At 50.6% G+C, this 12478-nt stretch overlaps 1 protein-coding gene across 3 annotated transcripts in view; it reads left to right on the top strand.

Annotated features, from left to right (window-relative positions):
* Positions 1–12478, top strand: part of dgki (diacylglycerol kinase, iota) — a 558727-nt gene that overhangs the window by 13849 nt on the left and 532400 nt on the right. The gene's annotated exons all lie outside the window — the stretch shown is intronic.

Below are 12478 nucleotides of genomic sequence, written 5' to 3'. Positions count from 1 at the left end.
TAATGGGTGGTGTTGCAGAAGTGGAGTTGGTTAGCTCAGATCAGAGAATCATACAATTTACAGTACAGAAGGAGGCCATTCGGCCCATCGAGTCTGCACCGGCCCCTACAAATATCACCCTACTCAAGCCCACGTATCTACCCTATCCCCGTAACCCAGCAACCCTCACTTAACCTTTTAGGACACTAAGGGCAATTTAGCTTGGCCAATCCACCTAACCTGCACATCTTTGGACTGTGGGAGGAAACCGGAGCAACCGGAGGAAACCCACGCACACACTGGGAGAACGTGCAGACCCCGGAAAGACAGTGACCCAAGTCGAGAATCGAACCTGGGACCCTGGAGCTGTGAAGCAATTGTGCTAACCACTATGCTACCGTGCTGCCCCAGATGGACACAGTCTGGTGATGAGTAATGCCAGCAGCACAGGTTCAATCCCCATATCGGCTGAGGTCATTCCTGCGTCCTGCCTCTTTAATGTTGCCCCATGGCGATGCCATGGAATAAGCCAGGATCAGCAACCCTTAGACAATGAGGATGCTACATAGAGCGCACGAGACTGGTGAGGGAAGGGTGAGTGGAGTGAAGATGAATTTTTTGCCAAGTGACTGAGGAGTTGCTGCACTGGCTTTGATCTCTCAAGTGAGGATTCAGATCCAGGGCTGTACTTTTTGCAAATGTTATTGTGAAATTATGCTAAACTGGGTGCGGGCGAGGCCCAATTGGAGACCGGGTTCTGCTAATTGAGGCTTTGGGTTACTGTGACGCTTTGAGCCATCCCCAGGGAGGGCACGGTTGGATGTTTCAATTAATTGCACCTCCAGCAGCAGCAGATCATTGCATGTGTTTGAATTCTGGGTTCCAGCTGACCGGCATAGAATCACCAAATCCCTCCAGTGCAGAAGGAGGCCATTCGGTCCATCGAGCCTGCACCGACCTCCCAATTTGGACTTAATGCAGAGAACTGGTGATGGAAGTCTCAAAAGCTGCAGAGTTTGCAAGGTGGGAGGAAGAGGACAGATAGAGTGGTTGCGTTTTTCCGGATGGACTAAAATACCTACAACCAAACAAAGGGGAAAAGACACTTAATGCTTGAAACCTAAAGAAAATTTGAATAAGGATGGACCTCCTTAAAATATGTAAAATACAGAAATTTACATATTTCCTCAGGGCATCAGAAAAGTAGGAAATTTGTAAATAGTAACATATATCAGGAAACTACTTCATGCAAAATGTTTACTCGTCTTTGAGTCACCTACAAACAAGGGTATATGGTCATGAACAGTGCAGTTATCCAAAGTAAGATGATGAAAGCATTAATATATTATTGGATTTGATGAAATAGATGTGTTTTTCTCATCCTGCCTTGTCGTACAATCTGCAGCTGTAAGTCACAGGCACGCTGCCTGTAGAGCTGCTTGTTTTGATCCCCCCCTTGTTCAGTGGGAGGACCATCTGGATCTTTGGTGTGATTCAGTATAACTTCCTGCTCAGACGCCTCATGCTCAGACTCCTCATGACAGCAGCTTGGCACGAGGCTGTGGAAACATTAACACTTCATTCACACATAGACTGTTGGGTGCCCAACGTTCAGCTGCTTGATCGGTTTCTTTCAGCTAACAGTAAAAAGCTGAACTCTGAGCTTAATGGTAAATTGATAATATGGTCTCAGAAAATGCTGGAAGAGCACAGCAGGCCCGGGCAGCACCTGTGGAGGGAGAAACAGAGCAAACGTTTCGAGTTCACATGACTCTTCATCAGAGCTAAAGAGAGGGGGAAATGTGGTGGGTTTTACACTGTGGAGTAAAATAGGAGTTAAGTGATTGGTGGAGTCCGAGGAACGATTTGACAAAGATGTCATGGACTCCCTCTTGAGACCGACAATTAAATCGGCCTCCAACACCCCCCCAGATCCGAATCACTCGCTGTGGAAAAACATTTTCTTCATATCACTTTTTGGCCAAGCACTTCATACCAGTATCTTCTGGTTCTCAATCCACTCACCAATGGGATTAGTTCATCTCTATCTGCTCTTCCTTGATTCATCATCGTTTTGAACATTTTTATTAAATCTACTCTCAACCTGCTCTTCTTTAAGGAGAACAGTCCCAGCTTCCCTCATCTTTTGAACCATTCTTATAAGAAAAAAATACTTTCTGCACCATCGCTAAAACCTTCAGATCCTTCCAAAAGTGCAGTGCCCAGAACTGAAATGGCAAATGGAGTTTAATCCAGGCAAATGTGAGGTAATGCATTTTGCTAGGTCTAACATAGAGGGTGTCATGATATCCATATTAGCATATCATGGTGCAATCACACACACACACACACACACTGATGGACAGGTAGATGGACCAATCAACACACACGCAACATCACAGCCAATCACCAGTGAGAGCACACGCACTATAAAACAGGGAACACCACAGTTCCCGCTCATTCCACCAGGAGATAGCTCAGAGCTCACAGCGTGCCACTCAGACATACACCATGTGCTGAGTGCCTCTCTAAGATAGTGCTAGGGCTGGGTCCACAGGTTAGCTGGTGAAGTACGAACCACAGCCAGAAGTTAACAGTTGTTATTGTACAGAATAATAAAACAGAGTTGTACCATCGACAACCGTGTTGGTTCGTTTGTATATCGGAACACCCAACACGACATGATACCAGGATTGGAAACTCGCCAGCAACTGTGAGACCTACCTGCACCTCTTCAGATATCCGCCATCCTGCGCCATGGACACCATCAGCCCGCCGCAGCCGCTCCGAATCGCTGGAAATCTCGGCGTCAACTGGAAGCTGTTTAAACAGCACTTCCAGCTCTTCTTAGAAGCCACAGACAGGGAGAATGCATCGGACACCAGGAAGATCGCCCTCCTCCTCTCCACAGCGGGGCAACGCGCCATCCACACCTACAACTCTCTGGCATTCGCGGAAGGCGGGGACAAGACGAAGTACAAGACGGTCCTTCTAAAACTTGAGCAACACTTCAGCGTGGAAGTGAATGAGAGCTTCAAGAGGTACCTCTCCCAGCAGCGCCTGCAGGGTAAGGATGAGCTTTTTTGATACACCTCCGTATCCTCGCGCAGTCCTGCGGCTATGAGGCCACCTCCGAATACATGATTCGGGACCAGATAGTTTTTGGGGTAACCTCGGACACCCTACGCCAGCAGCTCCTCAAAATAAAGAGCCTCACCCTAGCCACCGCCATCGAAACCTGAGTCCTCCACGAAAACGCGACCAGCCGGTACTCCCAATTCCAGGCGGCCGAATCGGCACGTCAGGGGTCCTACGAGGCCGAGCGGGTCCAGTCGATCGAGTTCATCCCGGCCCGCGGCCCGGACGAGGGCGGCCATTTCGCTCGCTTTCCGAGGCCTCCCGCGCTTGTACGCACCTAAAGAGGGGGCGTCGACGCAGAGGGACATGACGCGCAGGCGTGCTCTATGCAGGACCGAACTGCGCATGCGTGGTGGCGCAACGAACGCCATGACGTCATGACGTGCGGCAACTGTGGATCCGCACACTTAAAGCGGCAATGTCCAGCCAAAACTTGACAATGCCTCCGCTGTGGCAAGATGGGCCACTACGCTGCCTGCTGTCGAGCAGCTCAACCTGCCAACGCTCCGCAATCCGCCAGCCTCGCAGGGACGTGCGGGCCATTCAGCCTCCATACACCGGGTAGTCATACCCTGAAGACGTACAGACTGGTGATACCGACGACCGGGAACCCTTCCGCGTTGCGGTAATAGACAGAAATCGGATGTCGCCAAGTAGGACCCACCAGCCGATGCCAGTGCACAGCGTTAATCCGGGCGATGAATGGTGTGCCACCCTAACGGTCAACCCAAATTCGTCGCCCACCTACTAGACTGGACTTATGAGCCTGTTAGCACATTGGACTCACTGAATTGTTGTGCAATATTGTTAACGTGTTTATTTCTTGTCGTCCAGAAGTTCTCTTTCGATATTTGATGATTGCACTTGTTTTGTTTGTGGTACAACCTCGTTGCTCTGTTGCACCTGACACCTTCCTCTGTATATAGTTTAGCCTCATGTACATGTTGTAAATATTGCACACACATACTCAGCCGCACTCCGTACACACCAATATTTATTACCATGTAGGCACATATTCTTGTGAAAAGGGGGGATGTCATGATATCCGCATTAACATATCATGGTGCAATCACACACACACTGATGGACAGGTAGCTGGACCAACCAACACACACGCAACATCGCAGCCAATCACCAGTGAGAGCACACGCACTATAAAATAGGGAACACCACAGTTCCCGCTCATTCTACCAGGAGACAGCTCAGAGCACAGAGCTCACAGCGTGCCACTCAGACATACACCATGTGCTGAGTGCCTCACTAAGATAGTGCTAGGGCTGGGTCCACAGGTTAGCTGGTGAAGTATGAACCACAGCCAGAAGTTAATAGTTATTATTGTACAGAATAATAAAACAGTTGTACCATCTACAAACGTGTTGGTTCGTTTGTGCATCGGAACACCCAACACGACAGAGGGGAAATATACCGTAAATGGCAAAGCTCTTGGGAATATAGAAAGTCAGAGAGATCTAGGTGGGCAGGTCCACAGAACTTTGAAAGTGGCAACACAAGTGGACAAGGTAGTCAAGAAATCATATGGCATGCTTGCCTTCATTGGATGGGGCATCGAGTATAAAAACTGGCAAGTCATGCTAAAGGTGTATAGAACATAGAACATTACAGCGCAGTACAGGCCCTTCGGCCCTCGATGTTGCACCGACCTGTGAAACCACTCTAAAGCCCATCTACACTATTCCCTTATCGTCCATATGTCTATCCAATGACCAATTGAATGTCCTTAGTGTTGGCGAGTCCACTACTGTTACAGGCAGGGCTTTCCACGCCCTTAATACTCAATGAGTAAAGAACCTACCTCTGACATCTGTCTTATATCTATCTCCCCTCAATTTAAAGCAATGTCCCCTCGTGCTCGACATCACCATCCGAGGAAAAAGGATCTCACTGTCCCCCCTATTCAATCCTCTGATATTCATCCAATGATATAGAACCTTGGTAAGGCCGCACTTGGAATATTGTGTACGATTCTGGTCGCCACACTACCAGAAGGATGTGGAGGCATTGGAGAGGGTGCAGATGAGGTTTACCAGGATGTTGCCTGTTCTGGAGAGTGTTAGCTATGTGGAGAGGCTGAATAGACTCGGACTGTTTTCGTTAGAACGACTGAAGTTGAGGGGTGACCTGATAGAGGTCTACAAGATTATGAGAGGCATGGATAGTGGATGGGCAGGCACACCTTTCCAGGGTGGAGGGGTCAGTCACCAGCAGGCATAGGTCGGTGGGGCAACGTTTAGAGGAGATGTGCGAGGCAGGTTTTTTACACAGAGGGTGGTGAGCGCCTGGAATGCGTTGCCAAGGGAGCTGTGGAAGCAGATACATTAACGACGTTCAAAAGGCATCTTGGCAAATACATGGCTAGGATGGATATAGGGGGATACGGCACTAGGAGGTGTGATTGTTTTGGCCAAGGGTGGTATCATGACGGGTACAAGCTTGGAGGGCTGAATAGCCATTTCCTGTGCTGTACTGTTCGTTGTTCTTTGGACACAATACTCGGATCAGTGTTTTAAGAAAGGTTCATCATAGCTTCCTGGCTCTTTTGTGTGCTCTGTGGGGAAACATTTTATGCTTTTCTGAATGGAATGCTGTGACTAGCGGCATTCCACAGGGATCAGTTCTGGGACCTTTGTTGTTCATAGTGTATATAAATGATTTGGAAGAAAATGTAGCTGGTCTGATTAGTAAGTTCGCAAACGACACAAAAATTGGTGGAGTTGCAGATAGTGAAGAGGATTGTCAGAGGATACAGCAGGATATAAACTGGTTGGAGTCTTGGGTGGAGAAATGGCAGATGGAGTTTAATCCAGTCAAGTGTGAGGTAACACACTTTGGAAGGTCCAATGCATGTAGGAATTGCACAGTAAATGGCAGCACTCTTGCGAGTACTGACAGGCAGAAAGATCTGGGCGTGCATGCCCACCGATCACTGAAAGTGGCAACACATGTGGATAAGGTGGTCAAGAAGACATATGGTATGCTGTCCTTCATCGGTCAGGGTATTGCATATAAAAATTGGTTAGTTAGGCCTCATTTAGAATATTGCGCACAATTCTGGTCGCCACACTACCAGAAGGATGTGGTTGCTTTGGAGAGGGTACAGAAGCGGTTTACTAGGATGTTGTCTGGTATGGAGGGCATTAGCTATGAGGAAAGGTCAGATAGATTCGGTCTGTTCTCACTGGAATGACGGAGGTTGAGAGGTGACCTGATAGAAGTCTCCAAGATTTTGAGTAGCATGGACAGAGTGGATAGTCAGATTCAAGGGCTTGTTATGTTGTGTATTGTTCTTTGTTCTTTGACAGAGATTCCCATCAGGAATGTCCGCAGCTGTTTAATGCTCCAAGGAGGCCGCGCTCTCAGATGAGGGCGTTTGCTCAATCTCAAACAGAGCTGGTAATGGAGGCACCCCCTCTCCCGCCTGAGGCCTTCGCAGGATAACCTGCTGGAGTCCAACACCCCAGACTAATCATTGAACCCCTCCTCCTTCTCAAAATTGAGGCAGGGTGGGAAGCGGCCCTTAAGTGGCTTTGATTGGTCACTTAAGGGGGGCGATTCTCCGAGCCCCGCGTCGTGCCGAAGAATCGGAGCAACCACGACGCCCCAAAGCCAGCGCGCGATTCTCCGAGGTGCGGAAAATCGGCGCCATTTGTGCTGGCGCGTTTGGCGCAGCGCCGGCCGTGGGCCGCTGGAATTGGCGGTCCCGCCGATTCTCCGGCCCAGATGGGCCGAGCGGCCGCTCCAACATGACAGTGTCCCGCCGGCGCCGTTCACCCCTGGTCGCTGCCGGTGGGAACTCTGCGGGAACGCTCGGGAGGCGGCCTGTTGGGGGGGGGGAGGGGGGCTCCTTCACTGGGGGGAGGCCTCCGATGGTGTCTGACCCACGATCGGGGCCCACCGATCGGCGGGCCGGCCTCTCTGTCGGAGGACCTCCTTTCCTCCGCTGGCAATGTTATATCCCTGTGCCATTTTTGTGCGGGGTGACCTGGGGGAGGACGGCCACTGCGCATGCGCTAGTTGGCGCCTGCCCAACTGCGCATGCACGGGACCCAAGGCTCCGCGTCTTTTACGCCGTGCCGGGTCTCCGACGCCGCGTCAAGGCCCCGCCCCACAAATTGCACCGCGCCCCTGCCAGCCCCACGGAGGCCCCAGAATGGGGTCTGGAAAAGCGCCGACGCCGGAGTAAAACACTCCGGTTTTTACTCCGGCGTCGGCACTTAGACTCCCATTGGGAGAATCCCGCCCAAGACGTTCGAGTTCGGAGCAGGTGGGCCCAAGACCTCATCCATGCTCTGTGAAATTGCGGACAGGCCGAGGGGTGGGTGGGACGGCAGCAGGAAGGCCAATGTCTCCAGTCATAAAGCCCAGTATCCCACAGACCTTTTTAAGCACTTTCTGAACCTGCCCTGCCACCTTGAATAAGTGTTGCACATAAATATTCCCCAGATCTCTCTGTACCTGCCACCCCCTTTCAAATTTCACCCTTGTTCTTCCCACCAAAATGCATCACTTCGCATTTCTGTGCATTAAACATCACCTCCCACATGTCTGCCCCTCCAGCAGACTGCCAATGTTCTCTTGAACTCTCGCCATCCTCCTCACAGTTCTCAATACTTCCAAGTGCTGTGACACCTGAAAATGTTGACATTTTTTACTTTGTAAGCCCAAGGCTCAAATGTATATCAAGAGGAGCAATGGTCCCTTGACTGACCCACTGTCTACCTTCCTCCAGTCTGAAAAACAACCGCTTACTACTACTCGCTTTCCTGTTGTACAATGTTTCCGTGGTGTTCTTTTATCATTAGTGCTCAACAGAGAAGGAGTAATGTTACAGTCGCTGTAATCAGTTTAACACCAAGCGCCTCTTTGGTTTCAGCCAGATGTTGGATTCACGCCAATTTATCTGAAGCTATGCTGCAGATACTGAGTTGGAGTGAATTGGAAACAGCTTTAACTGGAAGTAATAATTTGTCGTGGAAAATTTAGTTGGAAGTCAAGAGGTAGTTGTAGATAAAATGAACCAAATTGTGTGGGAAGGAGCAATGAGTTCCTCATACTTGAAAGGAATAAGAAGGCGGACACCAACAAAAATATCCCAAATTAATATTGCAAACTCCAGTCCTCCCCAGAAGACAATGTCCGCCCACATTCCCCCCCACCCCCAAACTCCCCTCCCCCAAAAAACATTGACTTTGGTTAGTTGTGTAAGCTGTAAACACAGCAAGCTTTCATCTGAACACTATGGGTGTGATCCAACGGAAAGGTTTCTAAGTGTCATTTGTGGCGGGTTTTGCTGGGAGTTTCTCCCCGGTTCTGCCAGCGAGCCCTCCACCATTATCTAACCACACTGAGTCACTTGGCCATGGGGAGTTTCTCCCCGGTTAAGCCCACATTTACGTTTATTTTCATCACTGGGGAGCTGAGCTCGCTGGCCAGACCAGCTCCTCCGAGATCGGGCCACCATTTTGAAAAGCCGCCCCCATATTTAAATGGGCTTGTGGGTCCCCCACAGCCATTGGGAATGTCACCGCCCTCACACATGGGCATTGCCCACGCCAGCCCCCCCCCCCCCCCCAAAGTGGTGACACCCTGCTATGAGGTCGCTGAGGGCCCTGACCTTTCAGGCCTTCCTCCTCTCCCTTCAGGACCTCCACCCTTCATCCCCCAAACTTCCAGAGGCCCCTTCATACCCTCCCTCCACACTCTTTTCATGGGCTCTGCCCCCCTCACGCCCTGACCCATGGCAGTGCCATCCAGGCACCATGACACTGGCACCCTGGGAGTGCTCCTGCCGGCTCTCGATGCCACCCGGGCACCGTGGCAGTGTCAGGATGGAACTGACAAGGTACCAACCTGGTCGTGCCAAGGTGCCCCCGTTCCAGGGAGACGGTCAGAAGACCATCCTACCCTTCTCCAGACCAGCCAGGTGCCTCCGATGACCCAGAAGATGCCCAGGTGCCATGACGCCTGGTCCGTGTTTGTGTGGACCAGCACTAATCGGCGCACATGTGACTGCTTGCTGGGGAGGCGGTTGGATCACTGGAGGCCATTTGATCCGGTGGCCTTCCCGTTAATGGGATGGTGATCGGCCTTAACTGGTGATTATTGGTTTCTCACCACACCATGGCGGGATCAGTATCTTGCCAGCGGGAGCGGGCTGGTTAGATCGGAAACCGATCACCGTCTGGTGCGATTCCCGACTTCAGACTCTCCCGCAATTTTACTGACTCATTCAGATTTGCGCCCGGTGTGTCGCGGCTCTTAGATCGTGCCCTAAACCTAGTGAATTGTGTTCTCAATTTTAATCTAAGAGCCACAGGTGGGTTGTTAGCTTCCATTAAATAAAAGCAAGATGATGGGGCTGTATGTCCTAATCCCATATTCCTGCTACCCTAGAGATAGCAAATATGAGGAGGTTTGCTTCTCGTATTTCTGCATGTCACGAATATTAATACTGATCTGGATAAGCATGTACTGGTAGAATATGTGCAGGTTATCCAAGTCAGAATATTAATGGTGAAACTTGTAGAATTGAATTCTGGTGATGGTTAATGCTGCATAAGTATTCAGATAAGTATTCAGATAATGTAGAATGAGTTTATTGTGGATGATCATATTGTCACAGCGCCAGGGACCCGGGTTCAATTCCAGCCTATCTGTGTTGAGTTTGCATTTTCTCCACGTGTCAGCGTGGGTTTCCTCCGGGTGTCCTGGTTTCCTCCCACAGTCCAAAGATGTACAGGTTAGGTGGATTGGCCATTCTAAATTGTCCCTTCGTATCAAAAGGTTAGGTGGGGTTACAAGGGAAATGGCAGGGGAATGGGCCTGCATTGGGTTGTCTTTCAGAGGGTGGGTGTAGACTCGATGGGCCGAATGGCCTCCCACTGCACTGCAGAGTTTCTGTGATTATGGCCTTGGCAGAAATCTGAGAGGTTCTGACACCTTTTCCCTTCATGAGGCTCTCCTGCCTGACTATATAGCCCACCCTTACCCCACTCAAACCGCCACACTGGCGGCTGTAACCCTGATCTTTAAATCTTGATTTGTGCCTTTATTCCTCTGCAGATTTGTTCTCCTTTCAGCATCTCACCCCAGCCTCGATCTGCACCAAGCGACATCTCACCCTCGGTGATTTCAACCTCCATCTCAACCCCACCTGCTCTCTCTTTCTTTGGAATTCAATGCCCTACTTTCGTCCTTAAATCTGTACCCTCCATACCAACTTGTCGCCCCATATTCACGGCCACCCTCTCAAACTCACCGGGCGGGATTCTCCGACCCCCTGCGGGGCCGGAGAATCGCCGGATGGGGGGCGGGGGGGCAACGTGAATCCTGCCCCGACATCGGCTGCCGAATTCTCCGGCGCCGTTTTTTTGGCGGGGACAGGAATCGCACCGCGTCGGTCGGGGCCCATTGGCAGTGGCCCCGCCCCGGCGATTCTCCGGTCTGCGATGGGCCAAGCGGTCACCCGTTTCCGGCATAAATTACACAAGGTTCTTACCGGTGGGCCTGGCTCTGCGGGCGGTCTGCGGAGTCCTCGGGGGGGCATCTGGCCCAGGGGGGGCGATCTGCGGGCGGACCCGTGCCGTGGGGGCACTCTTTCCCTCCGCGCCGGCCGCTGTAAAGCTCCGCCATGACCGGCGCGGAGAAGAAACCCCTGCGCATACACAGGAATCACGCCAGCGGTTCTGGGAACACGCTGGCACTCCTGCGCATGCGCCAACTTGCGCTGGCTGGCGGAGGCCCTTTGGCACCGGTTGCCGTGGCACCAACCACTCATGCGCCTGCCTAGGATTCCGCACCTTCCGGGCAGTCTGACACCGGAGTGGTTCACGCCGCTTTTTGGCGCCAGTACGGTCCACCCACCGGATACTGGAAAATCCCGTCCACCATCTCTCCTGGGCATGTTTGACTTACCCAGGCTGTCACTGATAAGGCCATCTCCAATCACTTTCCGCTCACAGGGCCTCTACTCCTCCCAACCCCGCACTCTGCGTCTATTCTTCGAAAAGAAACTCCCTCGGGCCACTTACCACGGCGGTTTAGAATTCTCCACTGTTTGGTTTTTGGTTCTGCATTCATTGCGACATTTCTGCAGCTATTGAACTCATCACACACTCCTACACACTTGATGCCCTCGTTTCCATTAAAATCATTATTATCTTTTACCTCAGTCTTTCTCCCTGGGTGTGGCCCTCATCTCCAATCCCTTAATTCGAAGGGCGCATATCTGAACACCTCTGGTGGCCAACTGACTGGGCCGCCACCCTCCCCTCCAGTAACAAATATGAGGAGATCATGCACTTTCTTGTCATCAGTTCGGCTACCCCTAATACTTCATCTTTTCCCTTAATCCACAGGGCCAAATTTATTCGCACCATTCACATCTCTGGATTCTATCCCATCTGATATCTTGCCCTTTTCAAGCTCATCTTGTCCATCAGAACCACCTCTTACTCCACAGGTCTATCCTGAACTGTTGATCATCCAACCTCCCTTTCTGTCCCCCATTTAGTTGATGGTGTTGAGGGTTCTCTCTGTTCAGCCACTGTTCCCCCGCTCTTAAAATCAGTCATCATCCCCTCTCGCCTCCAAAAATCCATCCTTGACATCTCTGTCCTTGAAGCTGCAGCTCCATCTTCCACCTGCCTTTTTTCTCAAAACCCCTCGATCATGTTGACTCCCAACTTAAAAACTGTGAATCCCTCCATCAAATTACAGAAAGGACTCTCAACAAACTCACAATTTCCATTCGATGTGACTATGATCATTGTACAATGTCCCTCCTCGTTCTTCTCAATATACCTGCAGCTTTCAACAAGATTGATGACACTGTCCTCCTCCAACCTTTCTCCTCAGTCATCCAGGTGGGTAGGTCTTCCCTTGCCAGGTCCCATTCTTATCTATCGGATCAAAACCAGAGATCGCCTGCAATGGTTTGTCTTCCCTGAACTGTTACTTCTGGAGTTTACTGGGAATCTATCTTTGAGCCCTTCCATTTCCCTCCTGCATGCAGCTTTTCAACAACATAATCTGAAAATAACTCTCCGGTTCCACATATCTGCTGAACACTCAGTTTTATTTCACCGTCACTTCGCAACCCAGGCTCTGATTTGTCATAAACCTTAATTAAATGGGCATAAAGATGGCAATTGGAATTTAACCTTGAAAAGTGTGAAGTAATGCATTTTTGGAGGACCAACAAGACAAGGGAATATACAATGAATAGTCAAACTCTGGGAAGTACAGAGGATCATGGGGACCTTGGTGTGCATGTTCACAGATCTCTGAAGACAGCAGGGCAGTTTGAGAAGGTGGTTAAGAAGGCTGATGGGTTTGGGGGAGG

The sequence above is a fragment of the Scyliorhinus torazame genome, chromosome 19 (assembly GCF_047496885.1).
Source record: "Scyliorhinus torazame isolate Kashiwa2021f chromosome 19, sScyTor2.1, whole genome shotgun sequence".
In the NCBI taxonomy this organism is placed as follows: Eukaryota; Metazoa; Chordata; class Chondrichthyes; order Carcharhiniformes; family Scyliorhinidae; genus Scyliorhinus; species Scyliorhinus torazame.
Note: the sequence above shows the minus strand (reverse complement) of the source record. Positions and strands in the feature narration are given on the sequence as shown.